The following is an 18865-nucleotide window of genomic DNA, read 5'->3' as shown; positions in this document are numbered from 1 at the left end:
CTTAAAATGTTTGCATTCAAAGTAATTACAGTTAAGACAGTTAAATGACCTGACTTTTTCATTGTAATGGTTGTATACTTACAGTTAAAGATCAGTAATTATCCAAAGGCCAATGACAGATGTAAATTTCAGTAGGATTCACACATCCATCAAAATCAGTGTTACCCACATCAATGCAATACAGAACAATCAGCCCATCAAATGCTTTATAATTAATCATTGAGATTTCTTAGAGATGGAAAAATCAGACAAGCTCACCTAATTATTATTGTAGACAGAGTATGCCTCACAGCAGCATCATCACATGAACATTCAAAAATACCACTGACTAATGTGATTGCTGGAAAATGTTACTAACAATAGTTAACAAATGGCCAATAGAGACGGTCACAGAGAGTGGTGAACTCAGCCCGGACAATCACAAAAGCCAACCGCCCCCCACCTATAGAATCCATTTACCAGGCCCGCTGTCAAGGAAAGGCCTCCATGATTCTCAAAGATCCATCCCACCCTGGCAAGGTTTTTCTGCAAACTCTACCATCGGGGACAAGGTACAGAAGCCTAAACATATGCACCAGCTGGTTTCGTAACTGTTTCTACCCTACTGTTGTTAGATTGCTGAATTGGACTCTCAAACTCTTAACATTTGCCTGTTTTTGTTTTTGTCACTGTTTACCTGTTATTTACTTATCTATGCTACTTAACTATGTGATCTGTCTGTATTGTTCGCAAGACAAAACGTTTCACTGTACCTCGGTACACGTGACAATAAATTCAATTCAATTCAATAAGATTCCAAGACAACACCTATAACAATAGAATTCTGACAGTTTATTAACAAGAAATATCATTCAGAAGGGTTTCTTTTGTGTCTGCAAATATTTGATGGTATGTGCAATTTCAGACTGCTGTGCAGAGTGATACCATAATTGTGGCATATTCCTAAGTTTTATTAACTTGAATCTCTCACTTTATCACATAACATGAACGGAGAGAGATCAAGAGAATCACAGATTTCTTGACATGTAGAAAAGGTAATCATTGTCCAAACAAAGAATAGGCATTTGCCTCATTATATTTTGCATTGTATGTTGGAATGCTACAAAGTTAAATTACTGTGTTAGCTTTATTATATAATAAAACAGACCATCTTGAGACCAAAATATCAAAATGGAAACAAGTCCTTCCTAATTACATTCTATGGTGTGCAAGAATCATTTTTGTTTTCCAGACATTTTCTGGTTCAGAATTTAGAAGTTTCAAAGCCCTATGCCCTCTGCCACCTTTGACACAATATTCCGCGTTTGTAAAGGAAACTGATTATTGTGAGCCTACCTTGGCAGAGCTGTCAGATGCTGGGATTATATTTCCTGCAGTGCTGGGTAAGGACAGTGAGGTTATTCATTCTCTGCCCTCACACAGACTCATGGCTTTCGGTTGCTGTCTGGCCTTCAATACCAAAGATGTTCTACAGTCCTGTTAAGGTTAAAATATTTAAATTGAGAATGTTGAGCAGCAATGGCACAAAATCAAGTAAACCAAAGAGCAGTAATAGCTGTATGCTTGCTGAGGTGGATTCTCTATAGGAAGTCACTGAAAGATAACCGGTGCGATTAGTTGAAAAGGTCTGTGAATGAACTGGGAGGGAAATGTTTTCAGAACTTTCGTGGTTAAAAAAAAAGAGAGAGGGAAATGCATGCTTATAATCTGTCAACAGTGTAAGGTATGGCACAATATATATGTATGGCCCACTGATGCTCATAATCCATTTCTTTTAATTGAAGGTGTGCCAAAAGCTTGGTTTCTATAACAACAATTGGAGCTGCTCCGATAGCAGATAGCACTTCACCATCTGCAACCAAGCAAGCTCCTTCTGCTGCAATGTCAACCTGCTGCTGAGCTTAGGACGTCATCATGGGCCCTTTCCTATTGCGAATAATGTCACAGGCCCGTTATGAAGCAAGATTTACTCTTCACTATTGTGTTTGTGTTGAATGAAAAACCATTCAGTAGTATTTACGTGGTCATTTCGATTATTTGGAAATCTTGCATTTTAATCTCCAATACCAGGCCTTAAGCTAAAAGGGGAAGAGTGATCTGCAGGTGGTTGTGAAGAGAGAAGAAGATGGGATATTGGTAGAAGAGAGAGATCAAAGACTTAAGAAGAAGGACAAGCAGGTGGGAAGGAGGAATAGCGGAATGTAGAATTGGGAAAGCAAAGGTGGACGTGGATTTTGAAAATTTAATCTGGATCATTTTTCATTGAATTTCCTCACCATTTGTGAAAATCTAGTCGGTTCCCTTGTGCCATGACTGAGTCCTTCACTACCTGATGTTCACAGTCTGAGACTGGAAAACTGACTTTGTCAGTAGGGCAAACTGCAGGCTCAAAGCTAATTTCTAACACTCTGATGCACATTTGATCATTCATTATTACAAACTAGGCAGAAATTTGCACAGAATAACTGAGCTGTACATAGATACACTGACTAATAAAGATGGAACTGTCAGGCCTCATCAAAAGATAATCAATTTATAAACAACATGAATTTTGTGGGAAGGGTCAAATCTATCATTGGTTTGCGTAAAGATGTCATGGCAGATGGAAGACATATTAGTTGAAAGCAGCCAGGAAATTAATAAACTGTACGGACCAATTTAATAGATTCTGTGCCACTTGTTTGATTACAACTACAAAATGTCACAAAAATAACTATCTACTTTTATTTCTAGATATACCAAAATATTTTCTCAAAAAAAAAGAGGCAAGTGAATATAATTACTCCAATGTGCTCACTTCCATCAAGGCGGCAGTTGGCCTTAAGTTCACAATATGCATGTACCATACCTACCATCTGGAGAGTTTTCAGCCCAACAATCTGGAAAAACCTTTCTGTGAAATCTTCTACTTTTGCTGAAGGAAGAACCAAGAGTGTTTTAATCACTGGAGAGAGGAACAATTGGCGTTCTCCAAAGAATTTCTTTCAAAACAGCTGTCATTACTTGGCTTTGCAGCAGGGAATATATTTCTTTCTGTTGGACCTGACTAATGGAGCCTTTGAAAAAAAATTGAAAATGGCACAGGCTTCATGGTAAGAACTATTGCTTTTTGTTATTCAGCACCATGGTCGCTAATACCTGGAAAAAGACTCATTTGTATTCAATTAAAGAAAAACTGAGTGTGATCTTTACAAATGTATATGAATACCTGCCTGTCCAACTTGGAAAATAACAAAATGCCTCCCAACCATGACACAAATTAAATACAGTATAGCAATGCTGGACATGGACTTAATAATGCTTTTTAATACAATCCACATACTAATTTAAAATATTTCTCTGATTGTCTCTCCCTTTCCCCTCCCTTGCACTCTTTCTTGCCCAGAAGCCCAACTTGTTGCTGCGTAAGTTCTGAGTCATGTTTTTCTTTGGAGCCTTTTCGAATTGATTCATCAACATGCCTCATTTAATTTTACTATGTCAACTATCAGTATAGTTTCATGTTCTGGCCAGCAGGTGACTCTGCAATGCAAGATACTGATAACATTTTGACAAACCCTCTCGCTCTTCTGCACCACTGCTCATCATTGTTCCAAGTTCAATCCTGTCATCATGGAAAACCATGGAAAACTCCTGCCAACCCTAAACTCAACTTCTCTAATGTGCTCCTTATTGATCTCTTATCCTTAGGCCTTCACAATCCAAAGTATGTTCAAAACGATTCCCGCCTTTGGTGACTGTCTGTTTGGAGTTTGAACATTCTCCCAGTGTCTGCGTGGGTTTCCTCCTGGTGCTCTGGTTTTCTCCCACAACCCAAAGATGTGCCGGTCAGGTGAATTAGCCATGCTAAGTTGCCCATAGTGTTAGGTGCATTAGTCAGGGGTGAATATAGGGTATGGGATGGGTCTGGATTGATTACTCTTTGGAGGGTTGGTGTTGCTTTACATTGATTTCCTAGTTCTCCAACTTTTCAGATCCAAAGGTCTCATTATCATATTTAAATCCCTTGATGACCTCACTATTTTCAATCCCTAATATCTCATTCTGCCCTTCAAATCTGCAAGAACATTTATTCTTCTAAGTCTAGACTCTTCCAGACCTACACTCCCTTCTCCCATATGAACCTTATGCAGTCCAGTTCTTAAATTCTGGAATTCTCTTACTAGGTCTCTTTTACTCTGTTCTTTAAGACTCTTTTGGTCATCTTTTTAATATATCCTTCCTCAGGGTGATATCAATTTTTCTTCGATTACCATGATGTAAAGAGCCTTTGAAAGTTTTCACATTTAAAGATCAATGTATGTTATTGTTTGTAACATGTGAAAGGTGACTTGCCACTGAATGCTTTCAGCTCCCATCACTTTCCTTTTGATAGTTTCATGACCAGCCTCTCATTCTCCATGTCCTCTTAATTTCAGCCAATCTAAAATGTTGCTGTCCATATCCTATGCCATGGCAGTTAGTTCTCACCCAACAGCATTACGTTTCCTGACCTGGATCAGCTACCAGTCATTAAAGGCCTTGAATTTAAAATAGTCATCCTAGTTTTTAAATCCCTTCTTGGCCAAATCTAGCTTGGCCCAAACTTTGATAAGAGCTGAAAATGTGTTGCTGGAAAAGCGCAGCAGGTAAGGCAGCATCCAAGGAGAAGGAGAATCGACGTTTCAGGTATAAGCCCTTGTTCAGGAATTAAGAAAGTGTGCCAAGCAGGCTAAGATAAAAGGTAGAGAGGAGGGACTTGGGGGAGGGGCATTGGAAATGTGATAGGTGGAAGGAGGTCAAGGTGAGGGTGATAGGCCGGAGTGGTGGTGGGGACGGAGAGGTCAGGAAGAAGATTGCAGGTTAGGAAGGTGGTGCTGAGTTCGAGGGTTGGGACTGAGACAAGGTGGGGGGAGGGGAAATGAGGAAACTGGAGAAATCTGAGTTCATCCCTTGTGGTTGGAAGGTTCCTAGGCGGAAGATAAGGCGCTCTTCCTCCAGCCATCATGTTGCCATGGTCTGGTGGTGGAGGAGTCCAAGGAGCTGCATGTCCTTGGTGGATTGGGAGGTCTGGCATTTGATGAATTGCACCTTTTCATAACTTTACCATATGTATCTGTATCTTCAACCTTCTAGGCTTTATAGTACTGTGATTCCTACCCTAATTATAATTATTTTGTTAGCAATTCAGCTATCCTTCTTAATATTTATTTATTTGAAATCTATTTCTGCATACTAGGAGACATTTTCCTACACTGAGGGCACTACACAAGTATAAAATTGTTATTGTTAAATTATTCAAATAATCATTTCATTATGCAAATATTATACAGTTTATGGTTACCTCAAATATTATGCACTACTGATATTAATATGCTTGAGGTGACCAATATCTTTGGGGCAAATTTTACTTCCAATGAGGAATGGTGATCTAGTAGCTACCCCTGGCTTGCAAGGAGTGTTAAGAAAACAGCTTCTATTTCCCCAAAACTGTCCTCACCTTACTCTAGCTGCTGGTTTGAAACCAAGTTCAAATTGCAGATCCAGAATAAATCAAAACATTTCAGCCTCATTAACATGTTTAAAGTCCTGGGAGAAGATTGTCTGATCACTCCTTTAGGGATGGTACCAGCTTTTCACTCTCACCTACTTGCAATTGTCCACCAATGTTAAAATCCCCTTCTTTATTTTGGGACCTCTGAATGGTGTGAGGCAATTCCAGATGAGAGGCAAAATAAAGACATCTCTGCTCTGCAAAACCTCTGGTGCAAAACACATTGCATCATTTTTATAATTTCTAAAATCCCTCAGATAGGCAATACCATCATGAGATCAGCCCGCACCTTATTAAAGGTAGATTTGTAGGCTGATCCTCTACAGACTGGTCCAAATTCAGCCCATTCGGAAGTTTTACAGTGAGCTAAATCAAAAATCACAATCTATGGTGGCTCTATGGCACCGTATGTATGGCATGGTGGATCAGTGGTTAGCACTGCTGCCTCACAGTGCCAGGAACCCAGGTTCCATTCCAGCCTCGGGCGACTGTCTGTGTGGAGTTTGCACATTCTCTCCATGTCTGCGTGTGTTTCTTCCGGATGCTCCGGTTTCCTCCCACAATCCAAAGATGTGCAGGATAGGTGAATTGGAGGAGAAAGTGAGGACTGCAGATGCTGGAGATCAGAGCTGAAAATGTGTGGCTGGAAAAGCGCAGCAGGTCAGGCAGCATCCAAGGAGCAGGAGAATCGACGTTTCGGGCCTGAAGAAGGGCGCATGCCCGAAACGTCGATTCTCCTGTTCCTTGGATGCTGCCTGACCTGCTGCGCTTTTCCAGCAACACATTTTCAGGATAGGTGAATTGGCCATGCTAAATTGCCCATAGTGTTCAGGGATGGGCAGGTTAGGTCCATTAGTCAGGGGTAAATATACAGTAATAAGGGAGAGGAATGGGTCTGAGTGGGTTACTCTTCAGAGGGTCAGTGTGGTCTTGGGCCAAATGGCCTGTTTCCACACTGTAGGGATTCTATGATTCTACTCCAGACATAGTGCTAGCCACATTGTTATTCATGTGTGCTGATGCCTAGTTTCTGCTAATAGTCCACAGATTATCACTTGATAAACATGTGCTGGTTATTTTCAGTTAATTGTTACCCTTCAGTAATCATAGAACCATGGAACAATTTGTACTTTCTGTGACATCAGCTTCCAACAATAAAACAAAATGCAACCATTAAATAAGATTCACTGGCAGTGCATAATTTATATTTTTACATGAAACATAAATAAAATGAGATGGTGATGACTCTGTTCTCTCAAAATCAGGCTTAGATGTGATGTCCTCCAAGATGGAACAAGGGGCTAGCTCTTATTGCTTTAGCATAAGTATGAATAACAGGAAATTGGCTGAGGCAGGTTGCTGGTAGTTACAGACTGGATTCTCGAGCCAACACCATTAGAAAATGAGAGAACATTAGCGAGATGTAACCCAGTAAGTTATTTCAGAGTTTATGTTCAAAAACATAAGTGAACTCCCTGCATGTTACATCAGTGTGACTGATCAAACATATGGCTTTCTCCCACACGGATAAGCAAGAGAAAAGCTTGGCAAGGATCTTCTCTCAAAAATATACTTTTGCTTTAATGTGCTGTGGGGAGGTAAGCATAATCCACAGGCAATGGTGCCATATGAAAAAAAAGACTTGTTAAATTTTCCTAGATCCAGAAGGCAGCTCAGTGAAGAACTCCAGGATGCCAATCTAATGGCAAGGAGCATTAAGAATAAAGTAGGTTACATTTTTTTTCTCTGACGTAGGGTGAGTAATCAAAATAAGAATATTTTTCTGAGGGTTCCTAACAAGGGAGAAGTTTTATTTTAACAAATTTAAAATGGGCTCTAACAATCTGGTCACAACACAATAAAAATATAAAGCAAACCGGCTCTTCGACGGGCACCGCAGTGCACTTACAATGTAACAATCATCAAGCTTGAAATTGCTGCTAATCATTGGCCTAATCTCTCAGGTTTACAGTATCATTGCTTGCACCATGATCATTGTTGTCTTGGTACAACAACCTATAACCCTTTGGCAAATCATGAGGCTTTTCTATTATTCACTTGTTAAAATAAATTTTAAATTCTAATTTTTTTCCCTAATAAATGAAAATTAAAAGCTAATACACAACCTAAATTAACCGCAGTGTATCATCTATACTAGTTAGTCTGGATGTCATGAAGTTACTTTTTTCAGTAACTGACTTTTCAGCTTCTCTGAAAACCTGTTGGCTAAGAACCCACAATATTTCATTATATGAAGTAACTTAGTTGAGACTCATTAAAGTCATTAGTCTGCTCACAGGCACGTACTCACTGATAAACCAATTCCTTCTCTTCCGACATGAGAACATCTTGGTTCTTACTCCTCATTATGGACCGATTAGGCTGAACTGCAGAATGTGTATGTCTAATTGTTATTATTGACCGTTGCAGTTGTAGAAAGCCCACAGACATTATTAGTACAGGTAGACAGGCAGGAGGCTGGAAGAACACAGCAAGCCAGGCAGCATTCAGGAGGTGAAGTTGACGTTTCAGTGTAACCCTTCTTCAGGGCTGGTGGTAGGTGTGGAGGGAGCTGCAGATAAAGGGGGAAGTGAGGATAAGTGATGACAGGTTGAGGGTACGATCTGATTGGTCAATGAGAGGAATGAATCTGGTTGGTGGCAGGTAGGGGAAGGAGTTGGGAATGGACTCCGGGGATGGGGAGGGAGGTTATTTGAAATTGGAGAACTCAATGTTGAGTTCTCCTGGCTGTAGGGTGCCCGGGCAGAAGCTAAGGTGTTGTTCCTCTAATAGGACCTGCGGTTTGCTTTGGCAATGGAGAAGGTCAAGGATGGTCATGTCAGAAAGGGAGTGGTTGGGGGAATTGAAATGGGCGTTGACTGGGAGGTCTGGTCAGCCCCGACAGACCCTGCTGCAATGTTTGGTGAACCATACCCTAAGTTTATGTTCAGTCTCCCCGATGTAGAGAAGACCACATTGGGAGCACCTGATGCAGTAAAGTAGGTTGCGAGAGAGGCAGGATGAACCTTACTTGGGAGGGCTGTTTGGGGCCCTGGATGGAGGTAAGCGTGGGCAGGGTGGGGGGGGGGTGGTGATGTGGGGTGATGGTGTGCCAGCAGGCTTTGCACCTTTTCAGGAATGGTTGAGTACCCAAAAAGGCATCTTTTCCTTGAAGTTATGAAGTTGCTTGAAGTCCCATCAACAGACAAACACAATCAATGGACTGAGCTGCATTACATGTTTAATGAGGGGCTTAAAAATATGAATGCTTGAATTTCTCATAATCCTCCTCTTAAAAGCGATAATAAAAAGGTATGGTTAGTAAGTTTGCGAATGACGTCAAAATAGGTGGCATGGTTGACAGTAAGAAAGGTCCAGATCAATTGGGTCAATGTGCTGAGGAGTGGCAGATGGAATTTAATTTGGATAAATGCAAGGTATTGCATTTTGGTTAAAACAAACAAGGCCAGGATTATACAATTAAAAGTAGGGCTTTGGGGGGTGTTGTGGAACACAGAAACCTGGGGATTCAGGTACGTCATTGTACCTGCTCCCCTCCAGGTACTCCGGTTTCCTCTCACAGTCCAAAGATGTGCAGGTTAGGTGGATTGGCCATGCTAAATTGTCCACAATGTCCATAGATGTGCAGGCTAGTTGGATTAGCAATTGGAAATGCAGGGTTACGTGGATAAGTAGAAGGGTGAGAGTCTGGGCGGGATGCTCTTCACCGGACTCAATGGATCGAATGGCCTGTTTCCACGCTGTAGAGATTCTATGATTCATTGAAGTTTGTGTCACAGATGGACATGGTGGTTGAGAAGGTGCTTAATATACTTGCATTCATTGCTCAGACCTTTGAGTATAGGAATTGTTATATTGTATAAAATGTTGGTGAGGCCTCTTCTGGAGTATTGTACCCAGTTCTGGTCACCCTGTTACAGGAAGGATATTATTAACCTGGAGAGAGTTCAGAAGAGATTTACCAGGGTATTGCTGGGAATGGAGTGTTTGAGTTATAAGGAGAGGCTGGATACGCTGGGACATTTTTCACTGGAGCGTAGGAGATTGAGGGGTGACCTTATAGACATTTATAAAATCATGAGAGGTATCAATAATGTGTATGACAGGTGTCTTTTCCCTATATGGAGGATTTCAAGATGAGGGGTCATATTTTTAAGGTGTGAGGACAGAGATTTAAAAAAGACAAGAGAAGCAACCTTTTTACACAGACTTTGGTTCATATGTGGAATAAACCTTCAGAGGAAGTGGTGGATGCAGTACAGTTAGAATATTTAAAGACATTTGGATACGTACATGGATAAGAAACGCTTGGAGTGATAATGGGCCAGGAGCAGGCAGGTGGAACTAGTTTAATTTGGGATACTGGTCGGCAAGGACTGGTTGAACCGAAGAGTCTGTTTCTGTGCTTATGGTACTATGACTCTATAATAATATCAACAATAACTATAATATCCAAAATAATATTGACTCTGCGTCAATCCTGACCTTAGGTTAATTTATAAACTGCGAACTGAGTGAATAGCCAAGGTCTTTTTCCCAGGGTAGGTGAGTCCAAAATTAGAGGGCATTGGTTTAAGGTGAGAGGGGAAAGATTTAAAAGGAATTTGAAGTGCAACTTTTTCATGCAGAGGGTGGTGCATGCATAGAATGAGCTGAGTGTGAGTTATGCAGAGTGTAACTGACAGCTGGAATAAGACTGAATTGTTTTTAACAGATTTAAGTGGCAGTAGACAGAGGCACACATCCTTTTTTTAGGGACCTGAAACTGCGGTGTGTTACCATGAGATTCAATCATTGTGTGTATGGTTCAGTGTTGTCCACTGTGATATTCTCCTAAACAGGAAGTGGAGAATGCTAAGAAATCCTTTAAAAGGGAGAAAAATCTAATGAGAGAATTTTCAGTGCAAAATATTCATTTATCTCCAGACAATTATTTGCAAGTCTATCAAATATTAATTAAATAGCTTAACTCATAGCTTAACTTTTATTATCATGGCACTTCAAGCCTGAAGCAGATTCTATTGATGTGGGTTACAGGGGAATCTATGTGACAGCTACTGAAGTGGATTTCAGTAGAAGCTCGTGTAAAGAGTCACCCAGACTTGAAACGTTAGCTTACTGCCTCTCCATGGATGCTGTCTGACCTGCTGTGATCTCCAGCATTTGTTGTTTTCAGTACAAAATGCAAGATGACTATTGAGACTGCAGTGTTAGCCAATTAGTCAGAGACTGGGCAAGCTATTTAGTAAACGTTGTACTTTAAAGCAAAGAAAGTTCACTTGTGAAGTAAATAGCAAACTGAATCAAATTAAATAATGCATGAAATAGATTTCAATACAAGTCACCTTTCAAGACCACAGAATGCACTAAGTGCTTTATTTATTTTTTAAGGCGTTACTCCTGTTTTTATAGCCACATTTTGCACAGCATGTGCCCACAGCAAGCATGATAATGATCAGTATTCCATTTATATGATCATAATTAATTAACCAGGATGCCAGAGATAATTCCCCTTGTCTTCTTCAAAATACTATTACGAAACATCATATGCCCAACTAAGACAGTGCTCAAAGCCTCGGTTTAAAGCCTCATTCAAAAAAAAACAAATAGGCTAACAATGCAGTGGTTTCTTGATAGAACACAGAGTGCCAGCTAGGAGAAAGTCAGCTCTGCAGATGCTGGAGAGCAGAGTTGAGTGTCGCTGGAAAAGCACAGCAGGTCAGGCAGCATCCGAGGAGCAGGAGAATCGACGTTTTGGGCTGGAGTCCTTCATCAGGAATGAAGGGCTCTGGCCCGAAACGTCGATTCTCCTGCTCCTTGGATGCTGCCTGACCTGCTGTGCTTTTCCAGCGATACACTCTTGACACTGAGCATCAGCCTTGATTGTTATGCTCAGGCCCTGGAGTGGGAGTTGAAATCACATCCATCACAGATCACCAACTGAGTCATGGCTGCCACAGATAAATGGAAGGAGAAACAGGAAATAGTTAGTAAGTTAGGACAAAAAAACATAGATGACGTTTCTCATCAGAAATAATTTTGGGGTGAGGAGTTAGTAATTTTGACTGAAAGTAAATCTTTTCATCATAACAGTCTCCTGTAATTCACCTTCAAAGAAACTGCAGTGAATGTCATCTTTGCATTTGTTATTGTGATGCACAAGCACTCACAGCAGCCCTCAAAGCATTTGATAGTCTCTGTTAAGCCAACAGCTGCTCTTAGGGAATTCAGCAATACGATGGAACAGTGGGGCTCCTACATCATACTGAGGGTCCTCAGATAACAACATTGTGTACCAGAAAGACACTAAAAGACTCAACCAGAATGTGTGAAATCTTTGATGACTTTGTTTTGTCAAAATTTTATTAATTGATGTAGCTTTCACAGCAGTTTAGAAGAACGCGATTTGAAGCAGTACATTCCATTACCTCTTGATGCCCTATGAGCTGCATTCATTTTCACTGATATATTTATGCTCAAAAGGCAACTCGATATAGTTCATTTAACATAATGAAAGTGCAATGTTTCCTTGTGCTGGCATGTAGAGCCTTCCTTAGACCACTAACATATGTAGAAGCAAAGTGGAACTGTTTCCACTCTAGTCCAACAATATGTTCTAACTTAATTTGTAATGCACAGTTGCTTTTGGAAGATTTGCATGTACCCTCATGGTTTAACTCTTTTGCTTGTAAAAACATGCACTTGTACTCTCAGCAGTTTTGCTAGTTATAAAAAGTGGTAGCCAGAAAGAACAGCTCCTCAAACTCTGCTCATCTCAAATCTATAGTGCAATCTACAGTTGCTTTAGCATTGAAAGCATTTTGTTTGCTCCATCTCGAACTGTTGAGCTCGGTAATTCGAAAATGTGTCAAAATACGATTCATGTCCCAGTGTCTCTGAGTAGTTAGCTTTAATAGACTAGGTGCAGAGAAGATGCTTCCTCTTATGAAGGAGTTCAAAAATAAGGACCATAGTCTTCTATTAAAGAGTTCAAAAGAAACTTCTTTACCAAGCGAATGATTAAAATGTGGACCTAGCTTATGGAGTGGTTGAGACAAAGAACCTCGATGCATTTAAAAGGAACCTCGCTTAAGCACATGATGGAGAAAGGCAGACTGATGAGATTTGATGCAGTAGGCTGGGAGGAGGTTCAAATGGAGTATAAACGCTGGCCAGTCGGAATCTATAGAAGGTTTCATTGCTGTATTTTTGAAACAATTCTGTGTACCATTGTGTTAGTCTTAAATTCAGTCCATTAAGATAGCTGAGCTCAGCTTGGCTAGCGATCTGGGCAACACAGTTGGGCTCAGCCACTGTGGGTTAGACATTAGAAGTTGACTTCAGTATTTGCAAGTCAAGGGGGGAAATCTATGAGAGTCAAAGAGATGTACAACATGGAAACAGACCCTTTGGTTCAACTCGTCCATGCCAACCAGATATCCCAACCCGATCTAGTCCCACCTGCCAGCACCCGACCAATGTCTCTCCAAATCCTTCCTATTCATAAACCCATCCAGATGCCTTTTAAATGTTGCAATTGTACCAGCTTCCACCACTTCCTCTGGCAGCTCATTCCATACATGTACCACCCTCTGTGTGAAAAAGTTGCCCTTTAGGTCCCTTTTTTAAGCTTTCCTCCTCACCCTAAACCTATGCCCTCTAATTCCCTGACCACAGGGAAAAGACTTTGCCTATTTATCCTATCCATGCCCCTCATAATTTTGTAAACCTCTATAAGGTCACCCCTCAGCCTCCGACGATCCAGGGAAAACAGCCCCAGCCTATTTAACCTCTCCCTATAGCTTAAATCCTCCAACCTTGGAAACATTCTTGTAAATCTTTTCTGAACCCTTTCAAGTTTCATGACATCGTTCCAATAGGAAGGAGACCAGAATTGCACACAATATTTCAACAGTGGCCTAATCAATGTCCTGTACAGCCGCAACATGACCTCCCAACTCCTGTATTACCAATAAAGGAAAGCATACCAAACACCTTTTTCACTAACCGATCCACCAGCGATTCTACTTTCAAGGAGCTATGAACCTGCACTCTAAAGTCTCTTTGTTCAACTACACTCGTAGGACCTTACCATTAAGTGTACAAGTCCTGCTAAGATTTACTTTCCCAAAATGCAACACCTCCCATTTATCTAAATTAAACTCTATCTGTCACTCCTCAGCGCATTGGCCCATCTGATCAAGATCCCATTGTAATCTGAGGTTACCTTCTTCGCTGTCCACTACACCTCCAATTTTAGTGTCATCTGCAAAAGTACTAACTACACCTTTTATGCTCATATCCAAATCATTTATATAAATGACGAAAAATAGTGGACCCAGCACCGATCCTTGTGGCGCTCCACTGGTCACAGGCCTCCAGTCTGAAAAACAACCCTCCACCACTACCCTCTGTCTTCTACCTTTGAGCCAGTTCTGTATCCAAATGGCTGGTTCTCCCTGTATTCCATGAGATCTAACCTTGCTAACCAGACTCCCATGGGGAACCTTCTTGAATGCCTTACTGGAGTACTTATAGATTATGTCCACCACTCTGCCCTCATCAATCCTCTATGTTACATCCTCAAAACACACAATCAAGTTTGTGAGACATGATTTCCCACACACAAAGCCATGTTGACTATCCCTAATCAGTCCTTGCCTTTCCTAATACATGTACATCCTGTCCCTCAGGATTTCCTCCGACAACTTGCCCACCACCGACGTCAGGCTCACTGGTCTATAGTTCCCTGACTTTTCCTTACCACCTTTGTTAAATAGTGGCACCATGTTAGCCAACCTCCAGTCTTCTAGCACCTCACCTGTGACTATCGATGATATAAATATCTCAGTAAGAGGCCCAGCAATCACTTCCTTAGCTTGCCACAGAGTTATAGGGTACACCTGATCAGGTCCTGGGGATTTATTCACTTTTATGTGTTTCAAGACATCCAGCACTTCCTCCTCTGCAATATGGACATTTTTCAAGATGTCACCATCTATTTCCCTACATTCTATATCTTTCATGTCATCTTGCTCTTGATCACCACTTGCTTTAAATGCAGGAAATACAAATCTCAGCAGAGGAATAGGATAAGGTTCACATTATTATGTTGAACACCATGGTCAAAGTTCACATTTCAGGCAAATACTGATAAAGGCAAAAACTAGGCAAACCCTAGTAAGAAGGTAATGTTTTCAGAGTGGAAGCGGAAGAGAGGTGAGAACCATGTTGAAGCTATAAATGCTGTTCCCATGTCCACTGCCATGCATAGAAAGAATAGCACCTTGATTGTAATATAAATGAAGGTATTGTCCCTCACAATTACTTTGAATATAACTGAAAGAAACCAAGTAAAAAGCATTAGCAGCACTTATGTGTTTTTGTTTTGCTTTCACCAGAACCAGAATCTATCGTGTCTGAAATGTAAAGTTAGCATTGTACTTAGTAATTTAGCTGTGTTTTGATAAATGAGAAAACAAATCATGCATTGATTTTACTTCTGCTTGCCAAGATAATTGAGCTATAAACTTTATTTGAGGAAGAATATCAAAACTCTGCGTGCCCACAGCCCTTTGAGCACAAAGGACAAATAATGGGGCAACTATTCATGTTGAAAAGAGGTAGGTTTGCACTATAAATCTCCTTTCATTTAGAAAGTATGCCAAGACTGGACAAATTCATTTGCCATAGGATCCTGACAGCTAGCAATAATGCAAAATATTTATCACAATACCATGACTATAATTAAACATTGACCTCGAGGTCAAAAGGCAGTGTGCCAATCACCTAGGCAATTTCCACAGTATTTCAAGAATAGTTTGTTCAAGGGAGTAGTACTTAGCCTGTGAAAATATTTTTATGTATTGCAAAATAAGGTAGCTTCTGTAAATTAAGGGTTAAGTATATTCTTGTCAGAACAGGCAATCCATAAAACACAAAGATGAATCTTGCCATATTTTCTGTTACGAGAGAGCTGCTGACAGTTCCATTACACACCACTAGCCTTAATGAAAGCTACTCTTCAACTTAGTCCGACAAGTCACTTGATTAAACCAGCATTTCCCAACTCCAGGTACACAATTTGTTATTCTACTCACATTCTGTTCACTATGTTGTTCACATTATACATTTACAGTCACAGTGTTTACTTGAGACATTGCCTTGCAAAAATATCATAGTTAACCAGTAAATGTGTATGTATCATATGGATAATATAAAGAAACTATGAGACCTGAATACAAATTTCATCTCAATATTCTCAGTCATACAGTTATAGCACAGAAACAGACCCTTTGGTCCAACTCAACTATGCTGACCAGATATCCTAAATAAATGTAGTCCCATTTTCCAGCAATTGGTCCATATCCCTCTAAACCCTTCTTATTCATGTACCCATCCAGATGCCTTTCAAATGTTGTGATTGTATCATCCTCCACCACTTGATCTGGCAGCCCATTCCATTCATGCACCAGAAGTTGCCCCCTTGAAGTCCTTTTTAAATCTTTCCCCTCTCACCTTAAACCTAGGCCCTCTATTTTGGACTCCCCCCAATCTGGGGAAAATTCCTGATCTATTTACCCTATCCATGCCTCTCAGGATTTAATAAACTTTGATAAGGTCACCCCTCAGTCCCTGACACTGCAGGGAAAACAGCCCCGGCCTATTCAGTCTCTCCCTCTAGCTCAAACCCTCCAACTCTGGCAACTTCCTTGTAAACCTTTTCTGAACCCTTTCAAGTTTCACAACATCCTTTCTAAAACAGGGAAACCAAAACTGCATGCAGTATTCCAAACTGGACCTAACCAATACCCTGTAGAGCTGCAACATGACCCCCCAACTCCTATATTCAATGCACAGTCTTTCGTTCCATTTCACTATACCATGAGTGCTCTTTATTTTTCTTTCTGTTTTGAGACTTTTTAAGGATTTGCAAGTCATTTCACTTGCCTTCGCTTTTTGGAAACAAATGAAAACAGGAAACAATCACATGGGGCATCTATTTTCAGTAAAGGTCTTCTCTGACATTCTGAATGATGACTGGCCTTACCTCCATCACAGCCTTTTGCTCAGATTAATGGTAGTAGTCACCTGCACCTTGCATGTATGAGAGACATTCAAATTCCACGTCAGAGGCCTGCAGAGGTTCAAAGAATTGGTTGGTCTGCCTGATTCCACCAGTGGTTCTTGTCCATTTCACAGTTGCTAGCAGGCAAAGTCTGCTGCCTACCATTTACAGTACAGTCGACACGGAGAGTTGTACAAGTTCACACTGTTCAGCATAACAATGTGAATAGCAAGTAGCTGCTATGTACTGCAGCATCAAAAAGTTATATCTAAAACTATTTGTGGACACTGTGACTTATTATATAAGAGGCACATGATTTGTTCTTTGATGACATTTCATACTTTTTGTACAAATGAGTCCTCACCACAATTTAAACTGCACGAGTTAAACTGATATGTAGACCATAATAAATTAGATGTCAACTTTAAAAATTACTTCCAAAGAAAGCATCACTGAACAAGACAAGCATTTATTGCACATTCCTATGAACGCTTTACTCTCTCACTTCAGAGGGCATTTAAGAGTTAACTGCTTTTTTTCTTGCAATTTGACAGATTCATGGCCATATTTACTGAATACCAGCTTCTGATTTTCAGATTTCTTTTAAACAGAATTCAAATAACCAACCTATGGTTTTTCCTTGTGTTCTCTAGTTTATTAGTCCATTAACACCACCACAACACTACCATAAGACGAATCATGAAAAGGATCTATGTGTAACAGTTGACAAACACTGTCATAACAATGACAAGGGAAAATAGAATTTGACATTTTTAAAAGGTTTTGTTTACTTGTGGGGAGTGACCTTCTTGCTCTGCTTGAACTTTTACTTTGAATTTCAAGAGGTGGTCTCTGAAGCTGAAGAGTACTCAAATAGTGGTCTAGAAGACACATAAGACAGACTGGCTTCCTTTTTTTTTACAAACCCACCGACTCCCACAGCTACCTGGATTACACCTCTTCCCACCCTACCTCCTGAAAAAATGCCATCCTGTATTCCCACTTCCTCCGCCTCCGCCGTATCTCCTCCCAGGAGGACCAGTTCCACCACAGAACACACCAGATGGCCTCCTTCTTTAGAGACCGCAATTTCCCTTCCCACGTGGTTAAAGATGCCCTCCAATGCATCTCGTCCACATCCCGCACCTCCGCCCTCAGACCCCACCCCTCCAACCGTAACAAGGACAGAATGCCCCTGATGCTCACCTTCCACCCGACCGACCTTCGCATAAACCAAATCATCCGCCGACATTCCCGCCATCTCCAAACGGACCCCACCACCAGGGATATATTTTCCTCCCCACCCCTTTCCGCCTTCCGCAAAGACCATTCCCTCCTTGACTACCTGGTCAGGTCCACGCCCCTCTTACAACCCACCCTCCCATCCTGGCACCTTCCCCTGCCACCGCAGGAATTGCAAAACCTGTGCCCACACCTCCTCCCTCACCTCCATCCAAGGCCCTAAAGGAGCCTTCCATATCCATCAAAGCTTTACCTGCACATCCAACAATATCATTTATTGTATCCGTTGCTCCTGATGCGGTCTCCTCTACACTGGGGAGACTGGACGCCTCCTAGCAGAGCACTTTAGGGAACATCTCTGGGACACCCACACCAATCAACCACACCGCCCTGTGGCCCAACATTTCAATTCCCCCTCCCACTCTGCCGAGGACATGGAGGTCCTGGGCCTCCTTCACTGCCGGTCCCTCACCACCAGACGCCTGGAGGAAGAACACCTCATCTTCCGCCTCGGAACACTTCAATCCCAGGGCATCAATGTGGACTTCAACACTTTCCTCAATTCCTCTCCTCCCACCTTATCCCAGTTCCAAACTTCCAGCTCAGCACTGTCCCCATGACTTGTCCTACCTGCCTATCCTCTTTTCCACCTATCCACTCCACCCTCCCCCACTCACCTATTGTACTCTATGCTACTTTCTCCCCAACCCCACCCTCCTCTCATTTATCTCTCCACCCTTCAAGCTCTCTGCCTGTATTCCTGATGAAGGGCTTTTGCCCGAAACGTCGATCTTACTGCTCCTTGGATACTGCCTGAACTGCTGTGCTTTTCCAGCACCACTCTAATCTAGACACCAGCAAAAATACCTTATCCTGATAGACAAATGTTACCACAAAGCTGTGCTGTCACTTTCTAGAATTTATTGCTGTTTACACTGTAGGGGTGAGGGTAACAGAGGAACATCTGCATACCTGCAATCAATTGCAGTACAAAAGCACTC

General features: G+C 41.3%; 1 protein-coding gene across 8 annotated transcripts in view; it reads right to left on the bottom strand.

Moving 5' to 3' along the window:
* The window catches only part of LOC140483865 (protein bassoon-like), a 645800-nt gene that overhangs the window by 60051 nt on the left and 566884 nt on the right, over positions 1–18865 (bottom strand). For 7 of the 8 annotated variants that reach the window (XM_072582636.1, XM_072582635.1, XM_072582637.1 and 4 more), the window contains one exon: positions 1336–1476. The exons of the other annotated variant lie outside the window; for it this stretch is intronic. The gene's annotated coding sequence lies outside the window, so the exon portion shown is untranslated. The remainder of the gene's footprint in view (positions 1–1335; positions 1477–18865) is intronic. 8 annotated transcript variants of the gene reach the window in all.

This window comes from Chiloscyllium punctatum, chromosome 12, assembly GCF_047496795.1.
Source record: "Chiloscyllium punctatum isolate Juve2018m chromosome 12, sChiPun1.3, whole genome shotgun sequence".
NCBI lineage: Eukaryota > Metazoa > Chordata > Chondrichthyes > Orectolobiformes > Hemiscylliidae > Chiloscyllium > Chiloscyllium punctatum.
The sequence above is the reverse complement of the archived record's forward strand: the minus strand, read 5'-3'. Positions and strand labels throughout refer to the sequence as shown.